General features: G+C 71.6%; 7 pseudogenes; all 7 read right to left on the bottom strand.

Annotated features, from left to right (window-relative positions):
* Positions 1–1124: 1124 nt before the first annotated feature.
* Positions 1125–1233, bottom strand: LOC121166393 (annotated as a pseudogene).
* Positions 1234–2924: 1691 nt separating this feature from the next.
* LOC121166392 lies at positions 2925–3033 on the bottom strand (annotated as a pseudogene).
* Positions 3034–8388: 5355 nt separating this feature from the next.
* Positions 8389–8497, bottom strand: LOC121166382 (annotated as a pseudogene).
* Positions 8498–10159: 1662 nt separating this feature from the next.
* On the bottom strand, positions 10160–10268 carry LOC121166417 (annotated as a pseudogene).
* A 1701-nt stretch (positions 10269–11969) lies between these two features.
* LOC121166390 lies at positions 11970–12078 on the bottom strand (annotated as a pseudogene).
* Positions 12079–13759: 1681 nt separating this feature from the next.
* Positions 13760–13868, bottom strand: LOC121166388 (annotated as a pseudogene).
* Positions 13869–15566: 1698 nt separating this feature from the next.
* On the bottom strand, positions 15567–15675 carry LOC121166387 (annotated as a pseudogene).
* Positions 15676–16683: the final 1008 nt, after the last annotated feature.

The following is a 16683-nucleotide window of genomic DNA, read 5'->3' as shown; positions in this document are numbered from 1 at the left end:
GCAGGCAGGCAGGCAGGCCCCATGGAGAACGGGCGCCCCGGGGACGCTCCCCGCCCCACCCCCTCTCCCACCCCCATCCCTTCCCCCACAGCCACCCTCACTCCCGCCGAGCAAGCAAGTGACGCAGCAAGCAATCAGCCACGCTGGGCACCACCACGGGTCGGGACCTGGGCCCGGGCACCGGGAGCCGAGGGTCGCGAGGGAGCCGGGGTGGCCGGGCCGCGCCGCACGGCACACTCCAGCGCACGGGGTCACCCTCACCCACCGACTGATGCACACACGCACGCACAGGCCAGCACGCAGGCAGCAGGCACGCACTCAGTCCTACACCACCCACAGGCTTCGGGGCACAAGAGGCATTTCGGTCCACAGGGCAGGTTTGCCCACGCCACAGTGGGGCGCCTGGGCATCCCCTACACACAGGGTACACCCAGGGGCGGGACTGCGGCGGGTGTCTGCGGTGGGGGTGTGTCTGCGGGGGCCGGGGGAGGGTTGCCGGCCGGCCGGGTGGGTGGGGGAGGGGGTCCCTCGGGTGGGCTCTGGCAGGTGGCGTGCAGGCAAGTTTCTCCCCAGGCCTGGCACAGGACCACTGAGTGTGCGTGCAGGCGGGCCCTGCGCAGTGGCAAGCCTGGGCTGGCGAGGTGGTGCTGCTGTTGGTGCTGTTGGAGGCTGGCTGCGGGCGCTGTGTGCCCTGGAGGGGCCCGATTCCGGGTGTGGGTGTGGGTGTGGGTGTGGGCAGGTGGCCAGGGAGGCTGCGGGCCGAGGGCAGATGGTGGCGTGGCGTGCGTGAGTGTGTGTGCTTGGCAGAAGAGGTTGGCTGTGTGTGTGAGTGTTTGTGGCATTTGGCTGTGCAGGGTAGGGCGGGCTGGGGCGCTGGCTAGTGTGTGTGGGGCCTCGGGGTGGGCACCGTTGCACGCGGTGGTGGCGGGGGGCCCTGGGTTGCATGGGGCGTGGGAGGCGTGTGGGAAGGGAAGCTGGGCAGGCCAAAGCAGGTAGGCAGGGGAGCAGGTGGCAGGGTGCTGGTGGTGTGCCGGGGTTCTGAGCTGGTCGGGGGGTGGGCTGGGGCTTGGTGGGCGAGCGGGGCAGGCGGGCAGGCAGGAAAAGGAGGGACCGGGCACGGGCAAAACCTACAGCACCCGGTATTCCCAGGCGCTCTCCCATTCAAGTACTAACCAGGCCCGACCCTGCTTAGCTTCTGAGATCAGGCGCGTTCAGGGTGGTATGGCCATAGACGACACACACCACATCACAGCCGCTCTTCAGCCTGCTGCCGCCCCTGCCCGCTCCTGCCCAGCCCTGCCCTGCTTTGCTCGACCACCCGGCCCTGCCCGACCGCCCGCCCAAGCCCACCCAAGCCCGCACACCAGCTGCACCGCCCGCCCAAGCCCACCCTCCACCCCTGCTGCACCCGCTGCCGCCCCTGCCCGCACCGCCAGGCCAACACCGGCCCACCTCCTGCTTGGGCGACCCCCCCGGACACTCCAGCTCTCATCGCAGGCCGCCTCCCCCTGCCCGCAGCCAGGGCGCCTCACCCCGCACCCCCGCATTCTCCTGGTCCCTAGGCCTCCTGCAGCTCGGGAGGCGCTGCTGCCTCCTCTGCCGCCGCCAGAGGGCTGGAGGGCTGGCCTTCGCGGCTGGGCTTCGAGGGGGCGCCTCACACTGCTGCGCCCTGCCCTCCTACGGCTGGGCACGACGCTGGGAGCCCCGGCAGCTGGCACACGCACGCACGCACGCACGCACCCACGGGGTCCCGGACACCCAGCCCCGGCGGGCGAGCAGGCAGGCAGGCAGGCAGGCCCCATGGAGAACGGGCGCCCCGGGGACGCTCCCCGCCCCCCCCTCCCCCCCCCCCCTCCCTTCCCCCACAGCCACCCTCACTCCCGCCGAGCAAGCAAGTGACGCAGCAAGCAATCAGCCACGCTGGGCACCACCACGGGTCGGGACCTGGGCCCGGGCACCGGGAGCCGAGGGTCGCGAGGGAGCCGGGGTGGCCGGGCCGCGCCGCACGGCACACTCCAGCGCACGGGGTCACCCTCACCCACCGACTGATGCACACACGCACGCACAGGCCAGCACGCAGGCAGCAGGCACGCACTCAGTCCTACACCACCCACAGGCTTCGGGGCACAAGAGGCATTTCGGTCCACAGGGCAGGTTTGCCCACGCCACAGTGGGGCGCCTGGGCATCCCCTACACCCAGGGGCGGGACTGCGGCTGGTGTCTGCGGTGGGGGTGTGTCTGCGGGGGCCGGGGGAGGGTGCCCAGCGGAGGGTTGCCGGCCGGGTGGGTGGGTGGGTTGGTGGGTGAGGGGGTCCCTCGGGTGGGCTCTGGCAGGTGGCGTGCAGGCAAGTTTCTCCCCAGGCCTGGCACAAGACCACTGAGTGTGCGTGCAGGCGGGCCCTGCGCAGTGGCAAGCCTGGGCTGGCGAGGTGGTGCTGCTGTTGGTGCTGTTGGAGGCTGGCTGCGGGCGCTGTGTGCCCTGGAGGGGCCCGATTCCGGGTGTGGGTGTGGGTGTGGGTGTGGGCAGGTGGCCAGGGAGGCTGCGGGCCGAGGGCAGATGGTGGCGTGGCGTGCGTGAGTGTGTGCGTGCTTGGCAGAAGAGGTTGGCTGTGTGTGTGTGTGTTTGTGGCATTTGGCTGTGCAGGGTAGGGCGGGCTGGGGCGCTGGCTAGTGTGTGTGGGGCCTCGGGGTGGGCACCGTTGCACGCGGTGGTGGCGGGGGGGCCCTGGGTTGCATGGGGCGTGGGAGGCGTGTGGGAAGGGAAGCTGGGCAGGCCAAAGCAGGTAGGCAGGGGAGCAGGTGGCAGGTGGCAGGGTGCTGGTGGTGTGCCGGGGTTCTGAGCTGGTCGGGGGGGGGGGGCTGGGGCTTGGTGGGCGAGCGGGGCAGGCGGGCAGGCAGGAAAAGGAGGGACCGGGCACGGGCAAAACCTACAGCACCCGGTATTCCCAGGCGCTCTCCCATTCAAGTACTAACCAGGCCCAACCCTGCTTAGCTTCTGAGATCAGGCACATTCAGGGTGGTATGGCCGTAGACGACACACACCACATCACAGCCGCTCTTCAGCCTGCTGCCGCCCCTGCCCGCTCCTGCCCAGCCCTGCCCTGCTTTGCTCGACCACCCGGCCCTGCCCGACCGCCCGCCCAAGCCCACCCAAGCCCGCACACCAGCTGCACCGCCCGCCCAAGCCCACCCTCCACCCCTGCTGCACCCGTTGCCGCCCCTGCCTGCACCGCCAGGCCAACACCGGCCCACCTCCTGCTTGAGCGACCCCCCAGGACACTCCAGCTCTCATCGCAGGCCGCCTCCCCCTGCCCGCAGCCAGGGCGCCGCACCCCGCACCCCTGCATTCTCCTGGTCCCTAGGCCTCCTGCAGCTCGGGAGGCGCTGCTGCCTCCTCTGCCGCCGCCAGAGGGCTGGAGGGCTGGCCTTCGCGGCTGGGCTTCGAGGGGGCGCCTCACACTGCTGCGCCCTGCCCTCCTACGGCTGGGCACGACGCTGGGAGCCCCGGCAGCTGGCACACGCACGCACGCACGCACGCACCCACGGGGTCCCGGACACCCAGCCCCGGCGGGCGAGCAGGCAGGCAGGCAGGCAGGCCCCATGGAGAACGGGCGCCCCGGGGACGCTCCCCGCTCCCCATCCCACCCCCTCTCCCACCCCCATCCCTTCCCCCACAGCCACCCTCACTCCCGCCGAGCAAGCAAGTGACGCAGCAAGCAATCAGCCACGCTGGGCACCACCACGGGTCGGGACCTGGGCCCGGGCACCGGGAGCCGAGGGTCGCGAGGGAGCCGGGGTGGCCGGGCCGCGCCGCACGGCACACTCCAGCGCACGGGGTCACCCTCACCCACCGACTGATGCACACACGCACGCACAGGCCAGCACGCAGGCAGCAGGCACGCACTCAGTCCTACACCACCCACAGGCTTCGGGGCACAAGAGGCATTTCGGTCCACAGGGCAGGTTTGCCCACGCCACAGTGGGGCGCCTGGGCATCCCCTACACCCAGGGTACACCCAGGGGCGGGACTGCGGCTGGTGTCTGCGGTGGGGGTGTGTCTGCGGGGGCCGGGGGAGGGTGCCCAGCGGAGGGTTGCCGGCCGGGTGGGTGGGTGGGTTGGTGGGTGAGGGGGTCCCTCGGGTGGGCTCTGGCAGGTGGCGTGCAGGCAAGTTTCTCCCCAGGCCTGGCACAGGACCACTGAGTGTGCGTGCAGGCGGGCCTTGCACAGTGGCGAGCCTGGGCTGGCGAGGTGGTGCTGCTGTTGGTGCTGTTGGAGGCTGGCTGCGGGCGCTGTGTGCCCTGGAGGGGCCCGATTCCGGGTGTGGGTGTGGGTGTGGGTGTGGGCAGGTGGCCAGGGAGGCTGCGGGCCGAGGGCAGATGGTGGCGTGGCGTGCGTGAGTGTGTGCGTGCTTGGCAGAAGAGGTTGGCTGTGTGTGTGTGTGTTTGTGGCATTTGGCTGTGCAGGGTAGGGCGGGCTGGGGCGCTGGCTAGTGTGTGTGGGGCCTCGGGGTGGGCACCGTTGCACGCGGTGGTGGCGGGGGGGCCCTGGGTTGCATGGGGCGTGGGAGGCGTGTGGGAAGGGAAGCTGGGCAGGCCAAAGCAGGTAGGCAGGGGAGCAGGTGGCAGGTGGCAGGGTGCTGGTGGTGTGCCGGGGTTCTGAGCTGGTCGGGGGTGTGGGCTGGGGCTTGGTGGGCGAGCGGGGCGGGCAGGCAGGCAGGAAAAGGAGGGAGCGGGCACGGGCAAAACCTACAGCACCCGGTATTCCCAGGCGCTCTCCCATCCAAGTACTAACCACGCCCGAACCTGCTTAGCTTCCCAGATCGGGCACATTCAGGGTGGTATGGCCGTAGACGACACACACCACATCACAGCCGCTCTTCAGCCTGCTGCCGCCCCTGCCCGCCCCTGCCCAGCCCTGCCCTGCTTTGCTCGACCACCCTGCCCTGCCCGACCGCCCGCCCAAGCCCACCCAAGCCCGCACACCAGCTGCACCGCCCGCCCAAGCCCACCCTCCACCCCTGCTGCACCCGCTGCCGCCCCTGCCCGCACCGCCAGGCCAACACCGGCCCACCTCCTGCTTCAGCGACCCCCCAGGACACTCCAGCTCTCATCGCAGGCCGCCTCCCCCTGCCCGCAGCCAGGGCGCCTCACCCCGCCCCCCCCGCATTCTCCTGGTCCCTAGGCCTCCTGCAGCTCGGGAGGCGCTGCTGCCTCCTCTGCCGCCGCCAGAGGGCTGGAGGGCTGGCCTTCGCGGCTGGGCTTCGAGGGGGCGCCTCACACTGCTGCGCCCTGCCCTCCTACGGCTGGGCACGACGCTGGGAGCCCCGGCAGCTGGCACACGCACGCACGCACGCACGCACCCACGGGGTCCCGGACACCCAGCCCCGGCGGGCGAGCAGGCAGGCAGGCAGGCAGGCAGGCCCCATGGAGAACGGGCGCCCCGGGGACGCTCCCCGCTCCCCATCCCACCCCCTCTCCCACCCCCATCCCTTCCCCCACAGCCACCCTCACTCCCGCCGAGCAAGCAAGTGACGCAGCAAGCAATCAGCCACGCTGGGCACCACCACGGGTCGGGACCTGGGCCCGGACAACGGGAGCCGAGGGTCGCGAGGGAGCCGGGGTGGCCGGGCCGCGCCGCACGGCACACTCCAGCGCACGGGGTCACCCTCACCCACCGACTGATGCACACACGCACGCACAGGCCAGCACGCAGGCAGCAGGCACGCACTCAGTCCTACACCACCCACAGGCTTCGGGGCACAAGAGGCATTTCGGTCCACAGGGCAGGTTTGCCCACGCCACAGTGGGGCGCCTGGGCATCCCCTACACCCAGGGGCGGGACTGCGGCTGGTGTCTGCGGTGGGGGTGTGTCTGCGGGGGCCGGGGGAGGGTGCCCAGCGGAGGGTTGCCGGCCGGGTGGGTGGGTGGGTTGGTGGGTGAGGGGGTCCCTCGGGTGGGCTCTGGCAGGTGGCGTGCAGGCAAGTTTCTCCCCAGGCCTGGCACAGGACCACTGAGTGTGCGTGCAGGCGGGCCCTGCGCAGTGGCGAGCCTGGGCTGGCGAGGTGGTGCTGCTGTTGGTGCTGTTGGCGGCTGGCTGCGGGCGCTGTGTGCCCTGGGGGGGCCCGATTCCGGGGTGTGGGTGTGGGTGTGGGTGTGGGCAGGTGGGTGTGGGCAGGTGGCCAGGGAGGCTGCGGGCCGAGGGCAGATGGTGGCGTGGCGTGCGTGAGTGTGTGCGTGCTTGGCAGAAGAGGTTGGCTGTGTGTGTGTGTGTTTGTGGCATTTGGCTGTGCAGGGTAGGGCGGGCTGGGGCGCTGGCTAGTGTGTGTGGGGCCTCGGGGTGGGCACCGTTGCACGCGGTGGTGGCTGATGGGCCCTGGGTTGCATGGGGCGTGGGAGGCGTGTGGGAAGGGAAGCTGGGCAGGCCAAAGCAGGTAGGCAGGGGAGCAGGTGGCAGGTGGCAGGGTGCTGGTGGTGTGCCGGGGTTCTGAGCTGGTCGGGGGTGTGGGCTGGGGCTTGGTGGGCGAGCGGGGCGGGCAGGCAGGCAGGAAAAGGAGGGAGCGGGCACGGGCAAAACCTACAGCACCCGGTATTCCCAGGCGCTCTCCCATCCAAGTACTAACCACGCCCGAACCTGCTTAGCTTCCCAGATCGGGCACATTCAGGGTGGTATGGCCGTAGACGACACACACCACATCACAGCCGCTCTTCAGCCTGCTGCCGCCCCTGCCCGCTCCTGCCCAGCCCTGCCCTGCTTTGCTCGACCACCCTGCCCTGCCCGACCGCCCGCCCAAGCCCACCCAAGCCCGCACACCAGCTGCACCGCCCGCCCAAGCCCACCCTCCACCCCTGCTGCACCCGCTGCCGCCCCTGCCCGCACCGCCAGGCCAACACCGGCCCACCTCCTGCTTCAGCGACCCCCCAGGACACTCCAGCTCTCATCGCAGGCCGCCTCCCCCTGCCCGCAGCCAGGGCGCCTCACCCCGCACCTCCGCATTCTCCTGGTCCCTAGGCCTCCTGCAGCTCCGGAGGTGCTGCTGCCTCCTCTGCCACCGCCAGAGGGTTGGAGGGGTGGCCTTCGCGGCTGGGCTTCGAAGGGGCGCCTCACACTGCTGCGCCCTGCCCTCCTACGACTGGGCACGACGCTGGGAGCCCCAGCAGCTGGCACACGCACGCACGCACGCACGCACGCACGCACCCACGGGGTCCCGGACACCCAGCCCCGGCGGGCGAGCAGGCAGGCAGGCAGGCAGGCCCCATGGAGAACGGGCGCCCCGGGGACGCTCCCCGCTCCCCATCCCCCCCCCCCTCCCACCCCATCCCTTCCCCACAGCCACCCTCACTCCCGCCGAGCAAGCAAGTGACGCAGCAAGCAATCAGCCACGCTGGGCACCACCACGGGTCGGGACCTGGGCCCGGGCACCGGGAGCCGAGGGTCGCGAGGGAGCCGGGGTGGCCGGGCCGCGCCGCACGGCACACTCCAGCGCACGGGGTCACCCTCACCCACCGACTGATGCACACACGCACGCACAGGCCAGCACGCAGGCAGCAGGCACGCACTCAGTCCTACACCACCCACAGGCTTCGGGGCACAAGAGGCATTTCGGTCCACAGGGCAGGTTTGCCCACGCCACAGTGGGGCGCCTGGGCATCCCCTACACCCAGGGGCGGGACTGCGGCTGGTGTCTGCGGTGGGGGTGTGTCTGCGGGGGCCGGGGGAGGGTGCCCAGCGGAGGGTTGCCGGCCGGGTGGGTGGGTGGGTTGGTGGGTGAGGGGGTCCCTCGGGTGGGCTCTGGCAGGTGGCGTGCAGGCAAGTTTCTCCCCAGGCCTGGCACAGGACCACTGAGTGTGCGTGCAGGCGGGCCCTGCGCAGTGGCGAGCCTGGGCTGGCGAGGTGGTGCTGCTGTTGGTGCTGTTGGAGGCTGGCTGCGGGCGCTGTGTGCCCTGGAGGGGCCCGATTCCGGGTGTGGGTGTGGGTGTGGGTGTGGGCAGGTGGCCAGGGAGGCTGCGGGCCGAGGGCAGATGGTGGCGTGGCGTGCGTGAGTGTGTGCGTGCTTGGCAGAAGAGGTTGGCTGTGTGTGTGTGTGTGTGTGTGGCATTTGGCTGTGCAGGGTAGGGCGGGCTGGGGCGCTGGCTAGTGTGTGTGGGGCCTCGGGGTGGGCACCGTTGCACGCGGTGGTGGCGGGGGGGCCCTGGGTTGCATGGGGCGTGGGAGGCGTGTGGGAAGGGAAGCTGGGCAGGCCAAAGCAGGTAGGCAGGGGAGCAGGTGGCAGGTGGCAGGGTGCTGGTGGTGTGCCGGGGTTCTGAGCTGGTCGGGGGTGTGGGCTGGGGCTTGGTGGGCGAGCGGGGCGGGTAGGCAGGCAGGAAAAGGAGGGAGCGGGCACGGGCAAAAGCCTACAGCACCCGGTATTCCCAGGCGCTCTCCCATCCAAGTACTAACCAGGCCCGACCCTGCTTAGCTTCCGAGATCGGGCACGTTCAGGGTGGTATGGCCGTAGACGACACACACCACATCACAGCCGCTCTTCAGCCTGCTGCCGCCCCTGCCCGCCCCTGCCCAGCCCTGCCCTGCTTTGCTCGACCACCCTGCCCTGCCCGACCGCCCGCCCAAGCCCACCCAAGCCCGCACACCAGCTGCACCGCCCGCCCAAGCCCACCCTCCACCCCTGCTGCACCCGCTGCCGCCCCTGCCCGCACCGCCAGGCCAACACCGGCCCACCTCCTGCTTCAGCGACCCCCCAGGACACTCCAGCTCTCATCGCAGGCCGCCTCCCCCTGCCCGCAGCCAGGGCGCCTCACCCCGCACCCCGCATTCTCCTGGTCCCTAGGCCTCCTGCAGCTCGGGAGGCGCTGCTGCCTCCTCTGCCGCCGCCAGAGGGCTGGAGGGCTGGCCTTCGCGGCTGGGCTTCGAGGGGGCGCCTCACACTGCTGCGCCCTGCCCTCCTACGGCTGGGCACGACGCTGGGAGCCCCGGCAGCTGGCACACGCACGCACGCACGCACCCACGGGGTCCCGGACACCCAGCCCCGGCGGGCGAGCAGGCAGGCAGGCAGGCAGGCCCCATGGAGAACGGGCGCCCCGGGGACGCTCCCCGCTCCCCATCCCACCCCCTCTCCCACCCCCATCCCTTCCCCCACAGCCACCCTCACTCCCGCCGAGCAAGCAAGTGACGCAGCAAGCAATCAGCCACGCTGGGCACCACCACGGGTCGGGACCGGGCACCGGGGTCGCCGCGCCGCGCCGCACGGCCCACTCCAGCGCACGGGGTCACCCTCACCCACCGACTGATGCACACACGCACGCACAGGCCAGCACGCAGGCAGCAGGCACGCACTCAGTCCTACACCACCCACAGGCTTCGGGGCACAAGAGGCATTTCGGTCCACAGGGCAGGTTTGCCCACGCCACAGTGGGGCGCCTGGGCATCCCCTACACCCCAGGGGCGGGACTGCGGCTGGTGTCTGCGGTGGGGGTGTGTCTGCGGGGGCCGGGGGAGGGTGCCCAGCGGAGGGTTGCCGGCCGGGTGGGTGGGTGGGTTGGTGGGTGAGGGGGTCCCTCGGGTGGGCTCTGGCAGGTGGCGTGCAGGCAAGTTTCTCCCCAGGCCTGGCACAGGACCACTGAGTGTGCGTGCAGGCGGGCCCTGCGCAGTGGCGAGCCTGGGCTGGCGAGGTGGTGCTGCTGTTGGTGCTGTTGGAGGCTGGCTGCGGGCGCTGTGTGCCCTGGAGGGGCCCGATTCCGGGTGTGGGTGTGGGTGTGGGTGTGGGCAGGTGGCCAGGGAGGCTGCGGGCCGAGGGCAGATGGTGGCGTGGCGTGCGTGAGTGTGTGCGTGCTTGGCAGAAGAGGTTGGCTGTGTGTGTGTGTGTTGTGGCATTTGGCTGTGCAGGGTAGGGCGGGCTGGGGCGCTGGCTAGTGTGTGTGGGGCCTCGGGGTGGGCACCGTTGCACGCGGTGGTGGCTGATGGGCCCTGGGTTGCATGGGGCGTGGGAGGCGTGTGGGAAGGGAAGCTGGGCAGGCCAAAGCAGGTAGGCAGGGGAGCAGGTGGCAGGTGGCAGGGTGCTGGTGGTGTGCCGGGGTTCTGAGCTGGTCGGGGGTGTGGGCTGGGGCTTGGTGGGCGAGCGGGGCGGGCAGGCAGGCAGGAAAAGGAGGGAGCGGGCACGGGCAAAACCTACAGCACCCGGTATTCCCAGGCGCTCTCCCATCCAAGTACTAACCACGCCCGACCCTGCTTAGCTTCCCAGATCGGGCACGTTCAGGGTGGTATGGCCGTAGACGACACACACCACATCACAGCCGCTCTTCAGCCTGCTGCCGCCCCTGCCCGCCCCTGCCCAGCCCTGCCCTGCTTTGCTCGACCACCCTGCCCTGCCCGACCGCCCGCCCAAGCCCACCCAAGCCCGCACACCAGCTGCACCGCCCGCCCAAGCCCACCCTCCACCCCTGCTGCACCCGCTGCCGCCCCTGCCCGCACCGCCAGGCCAACACCGGCCCACCTCCTGCTTCAGCGAACCCCAGGACACTCCAGCTCTCATCGCAGGCCGCCTCCCCCTGCCCGCAGCCAGGGCGCCTCACCCCGCACCCCCGCATTCTCCTGGTCCCTAGGCCTCCTGCAGCTCGGGAGGCGCTGCTGCCTCCTCTGCCGCCGCCAGAGGGCTGGAGGGCTGGCCTTCGCGGCTGGGCTTCGAGGGGGCGCCTCACACTGCTGCGCCCTGCCCTCCTACGGCTGGGCACGACGCTGGGAGCCCCGGCAGCTGGCACACGCACGCACGCACGCACGCACCCACGGGGTCCCGGACACCCAGCCCCGGCGGGCGAGCAGGCAGGCAGGCAGGCAGGCCCCATGGAGAACGGGCGCCCCGGGGACGCTCCCCGCCCCACCCCCTCTCCCACCCCCATCCCTTCCCCCACAGCCACCCTCACTCCCGCCGAGCAAGCAAGTGACGCAGCAAGCAATCAGCCACGCTGGGCACCACCACGGGTCGGGACCTGGGCCCGGGCACCGGGAGCCGAGGGTCGCGAGGGAGCCGGGGTGGCCGGGCCGCGCCGCACGGCACACTCCAGCGCACGGGGTCACCCTCACCCACCGACTGATGCACACACGCACGCACAGGCCAGCACGCAGGCAGCAGGCACGCACTCAGTCCTACACCACCCACAGGCTTCGGGGCACAAGAGGCATTTCGGTCCACAGGGCAGGTTTGCCCACGCCACAGTGGGGCGCCTGGGCATCCCCTACACCCAGGGGCGGGACTGCGGCTGGTGTCTGCGGTGGGGGTGTGTCTGCGGGGGCCGGGGGAGGGTGCCCAGCGGAGGGTTGCCGGCCGGGTGGGTGGGTGGGTTGGTGGGTGAGGGGGTCCCTCGGGTGGGCTCTGGCAGGTGGCGTGCAGGCAAGTTTCTCCCCAGGCCTGGCACAGGACCACTGAGTGTGCGTGCAGGCGGGCCCTGCGCAGTGGCGAGCCTGGGCTGGCGAGGTGGTGCTGCTGTTGGTGCTGTTGGAGGCTGGCTGCGGGCGCTGTGTGCCCTGGAGGGGCCCGATTCCGGGTGTGGGTGTGGGTGTGGGTGTGGGTGTGGGGGTGGCCAGGGAGGCTGCGGGCCGAGGGCAGATGGTGGCGTGGCGTGCGTGAGTGTGTGCGTGCTTGGCAGAAGAGGTTGGCTGTGTGTGTGTGTGTTTGTGGCATTTGGCTGTGCAGGGTAGGGCGGGCTGGGGCGCTGGCTAGTGTGTGTGGGGCCTCGGGGTGGGCACCGTTGCACGCGGTGGTGGCGGGGGGGCCCTGGGTTGCATGGGGCGTGGGAGGCGTGTGGGAAGGGAAGCTGGGCAGGCCAAAGCAGGTAGGCAGGGGAGCAGGTGGCAGGGCAAGCAGGCAGGGTGCTGGTGGTGTGCCGGGGTTCTGAGCTGGTGGGGGGTGTGGGGTGGGGGTTGGTGGGCGGGCGGGGCGGGCAGGCAGGCAGGAAAAGGAGGGAGCGGGCACGGGCAAAACCTACAGCACCCGGTATTCCCAGGCGCTCTCCCATCCAAGTACTAACCAGGCCCGACCCTGCTTAGCTTCCGAGATCGGGCACGTTCAGGGTGGTATGGCCGTAGACGACACACACCACATCACAGCCGCTCTTCAGCCTGCTGCCGCCCCTGCCCGCCCCTGCCCAGCCCTGCCCTGCTTTGCTCGACCACCCTGCCCTGCCCGACCGCCCGCCCAAGCCCACCCAAGCCCGCACACCAGCTGCACCGCCCGCCCAAGCCCACCCTCCACCCCTGCTGCACCCGCTGCCGCCCCTGCCCGCACCGCCAGGCCAACACCGGCCCACCTCCTGCTTCAGCGACCCCCCAGGACACTCCAGCTCTCATCGCAGGCCGCCTCCCCCTGCCCCCAGCCAGGGCGCCTCACCCCGCACCCCGCATTCTCCTGGTCCCTAGGCCTCCTGCAGCTCGGGAGGCGCTGCTGCCTCCTCTGCCGCCGCCAGAGGGCTGGAGGGCTGGCCTTCGCGGCTGGGCTTCGAGGGGGCGCCTCACACTGCTGCGCCCTGCCCTCCTACGGCTGGGCACGACGCTGGGAGCCCCGGCAGCTGGCACACGCACGCACGCACGCACGCACCCACGGGGTCCCGGACACCCAGCCCCGGCGGGCGAGCAGGCAGGCAGGCAGGCAGGCCCCATGGAGAACGGGCGCCCCGGGGACGCTCCCCGCTCCCCATCCCACCCCCTCTCCCACCCCCATCCCTTCCCCCACAGCCACCCTCACTCCCGCCGAGCAAGCAAGTGACGCAGCAAGCAATCAGCCACGCTGGGCACCACCACGGGTCGGGACCTGGGCCCGGGCACCGGGAGCCGAGGGTCGCGAGGGAGCCGGGGTGGCCGGGCCGCGCCGCACGGCACACTCCAGCGCACGGGGTCACCCTCACCCACCGACTGATGCACACACGCACGCACAGGCCAGCACGCAGGCAGCAGGCACGCACTCAGTCCTACACCACCCACAGGCTTCGGGGCACAAGAGGCATTTCGGTCCACAGGGCAGGTTTGCCCACGCCACAGTGGGGCGCCTGGGCATCCCCTACACCCAGGGCAGGGGCGGGACTGCGGCGGGTGTCTGCGGTGGGGGTGTGTCTGCGGGGGCCGGGGGAGGGTTGCCGGCCGGCCGGGTGGGTGGGGGAGGGGGTCCCTCGGGTGGGCTCTGGCAGGTGGCGTGCAGGCAAGTTTCTCCCCAGGCCTGGCACAGGACCACTGAGTGTGCGTGCAGGCGGGCCTTGCACAGTGGCGAGCCTGGGCTGGCGAGGTGGTGCTGCTGTTGGTGCTGTTGGAGGCTGGCTGCGGGCGCTGTGTGCCCTGGAGGGGCCCGATTCCGGGTGTGGGTGTGGGTGTGGGTGTGGGCAGGTGGCCAGGGAGGCTGCGGGCCGAGGGCAGATGGTGGCGTGGCGTGCGTGAGTGTGTGCGTGCTTGGCAGAAGAGGTTGGCTGTGTGTGTGTGTGTTTGTGGCATTTGGCTGTGCAGGGTAGGGCGGGCTGGGGCGCTGGCTAGTGTGTGTGGGGCCTCGGGGTGGGCACCGTTGCACGCGGTGGTGGCGGGGGGGCCCTGGGTTGCATGGGGCGTGGGAGGCGTGTGGGAAGGGAAGCTGGGCAGGCCAAAGCAGGTAGGCAGGGGAGCAGGTGGCAGGTGGCAGGGTGCTGGTGGTGTGCCGGGGTTCTGAGCTGGTCGGGGGTGTGGGCTGGGGCTTGGTGGGCGAGCGGGGCGGGCAGGCAGGCAGGAAAAGGAGGGAGCGGGCACGGGCAAAACCTACAGCACCCGGTATTCCCAGGCGCTCTCCCATCCAAGTACTAACCAGGCCCGACCCTGCTTAGCTTCCGAGATCGGGCACGTTCAGGGTGGTATGGCCGTAGACGACACACACCACATCACAGCCGCTCTTCAGCCTGCTGCCGCCCCTGCCCGCCCCTGCCCAGCCCTGCCCTGCTTTGCTCGACCACCCTGCCCTGCCCGACCGCCCGCCCAAGCCCACCCAAGCCCGCACACCAGCTGCACCGCCCGCCCAAGCCCACCCTCCACCCCTGCTGCACCCGCTGCCGCCCCTGCCCGCACCGCCAGGCCAACACCGGCCCACCTCCTGCTTCAGCGACCCCCCAGGACACTCCAGCTCTCATCGCAGGCCGCCTCCCCCTGCCCCCAGCCAGGGCGCCTCACCCCGCACCCCCGCATTCTCCTGGTCCCTAGGCCTCCTGCAGCTCGGGAGGCGCTGCTGCCTCCTCTGCCGCCGCCAGAGGGCTGGAGGGCTGGCCTTCGCGGCTGGGCTTCGAGGGGGCGCCTCACACTGCTGCGCCCTGCCCTCCTACGGCTGGGCACGACGCTGGGAGCCCCGGCAGCTGGCACACGCACGCACGCACGCACGCACCCACGGGGTCCCGGACACCCAGCCCCGGCGGGCGAGCAGGCAGGCAGGCAGGCAGGCCCCATGGAGAACGGGCGCCCCGGGGACGCTCCCCGCTCCCCATCCCACCCCCTCTCCCACCCCCATCCCTTCCCCCACAGCCACCCTCACTCCCGCCGAGCAAGCAAGTGACGCAGCAAGCAATCAGCCACGCTGGGCACCACCACGGGTCGGGACCTGGGCCCGGGCACCGGGAGCCGAGGGTCGCGAGGGAGCCGGGGTGGCCGGGCCGCGCCGCACGGCACACTCCAGCGCACGGGGTCACCCTCACCCACCGACTGATGCACACACGCACGCACAGGCCAGCACGCAGGCAGCAGGCACGCACTCAGTCCTACACCACCCACAGGCTTCGGGGCACAAGAGGCATTTCGGTCCACAGGGCAGGTTTGCCCACGCCACAGTGGGGCGCCTGGGCATCCCCTACACCCAGGGGCGGGACTGCGGCTGGTGTCTGCGGTGGGGGTGTGTCTGCGGGGGCCGGGGGAGGGTGCCCAGCGGAGGGTTGCCGGCCGGGTGGGTGGGTGGGTTGGTGGGTGAGGGGGTCCCTCGGGTGGGCTCTGGCAGGTGGCGTGCAGGCAAGTTTCTCCCCAGGCCTGGCACAGGACCACTGAGTGTGCGTGCAGGCGGGCCCTGCGCAGTGGCGAGCCTGGGCTGGCGAGGTGGTGCTGCTGTTGGTGCTGTTGGAGGCTGGCTGCGGGCGCTGTGTGCCCTGGAGGGGCCCGATTCCGGGTGTGGGTGTGGGTGTGGGTGTGGGCAGGTGGCCAGGGAGGCTGCGGGCCGAGGGCAGATGGTGGCGTGGCGTGCGTGAGTGTGTGCGTGCTTGGCAGAAGAGGTTGGCTGTGTGTGTGTGTGTTGTGGCATTTGGCTGTGCAGGGTAGGGCGGGCTGGGGCGCTGGCTAGTGTGTGTGGGGCCTCGGGGTGGGCACCGTTGCACGCGGTGGTGGCTGATGGGCCCTGGGTTGCATGGGGCGTGGGAGGCGTGTGGGAAGGGAAGCTGGGCAGGCCAAAGCAGGTAGGCAGGGGAGCAGGTGGCAGGTGGCAGGGTGCTGGTGGTGTGCCGGGGTTCTGAGCTGGTCGGGGGTGTGGGCTGGGGCTTGGTGGGCGAGCGGGGCGGGCAGGCAGGCAGGAAAAGGAGGGAGCGGGCACGGGCAAAACCTACAGCACCCGGTATTCCCAGGCGCTCTCCCATCCAAGTACTAACCAGGCCCGACCCTGCTTAGCTTCCGAGATCGGGCACGTTCAGGGTGGTATGGCCGTAGACGACACACACCACATCACAGCCGCTCTTCAGCCTGCTGCCGCCCCTGCCCGCCCCTGCCCAGCCCTGCCCTGCTTTGCTCGACCACCCTGCCCTGCCCGACCGCCCGCCCAAGCCCACCCAAGCCCGCACACCAGCTGCACCGCCCGCCCAAGCCCACCCTCCACCCCTGCTGCACCCGCTGCCGCCCCTGCCCGCACCGCCAGGCCAACACCGGCCCACCTCCTGCTTCAGCGAACCCCAGGACACTCCAGCTCTCATCGCAGGCCGCCTCCCCCTGCCCGCAGCCAGGGCGCCTCACCCCGCACCCCCGCATTCTCCTGGTTCCTAGGCCTCCTGCAGCTCAGGAGGCACTGCTGCCTCCTCTGCTGCCGCCAGAGGGCTGGAGGGCTGGCCTTCGCGGCTGGGCTTCGAGGGGGCGCCTCACACTGCTGCGCCCTGCCCTCCTACGGCTGGGCACGACGCTGGGAGCCCCGGCAGCTGGCACACGCACGCACGCACGCACCCACGGGGTCCCGGACACCCAGCCCCGGCGGGCGAGCAGGCAGGCAGGCAGGCAGGCCCCATGGAGAACGGGCGCCCCGGGGACGCTCCCCGCTCCCCATCCCACCCCCTCTCCCACCCCCATCCCTTCCCCCACAGCCACCCTCACTCCCGCCGAGCAAGCAAGTGACGCAGCAAGCAATCAGCCACGCTGGGCACCACCACGGGTCGGGACCTGGGACCGGGCACCGGGAGCCGAGGGTCGCGAGGGAGCCGGGGTGGCCGGGCCGCGCCGCACGGCACACTCCAGCGCACGGGGTCACCCTCACCCACCGACTGATGCACACACGTACGCACAGGCCAGCACGCAGGCAGCAGGCACGCACTCAGTCCTACACCACCCACAGGCTTCGGGGCACAAGAGGCATTTCGGTCCACAGGGCAGGTTTGCCCACGCCACAGTGGGGCGCCTGGGCATCCCCTACACACAGGGGCGGGACTGCGGCTGGTGTCTGCGGTGGGGGTGTG

This window comes from Ochotona curzoniae, unplaced genomic scaffold (genome assembly GCF_017591425.1).
Source record: "Ochotona curzoniae isolate NIBS_2020 unplaced genomic scaffold, NIBS_Ocur_1.0 patch137, whole genome shotgun sequence".
In the NCBI taxonomy this organism is placed as follows: Eukaryota; Metazoa; Chordata; class Mammalia; order Lagomorpha; family Ochotonidae; genus Ochotona; species Ochotona curzoniae.
The sequence above is the reverse complement of the archived record's forward strand: the minus strand, read 5'-3'. Positions and strand labels throughout refer to the sequence as shown.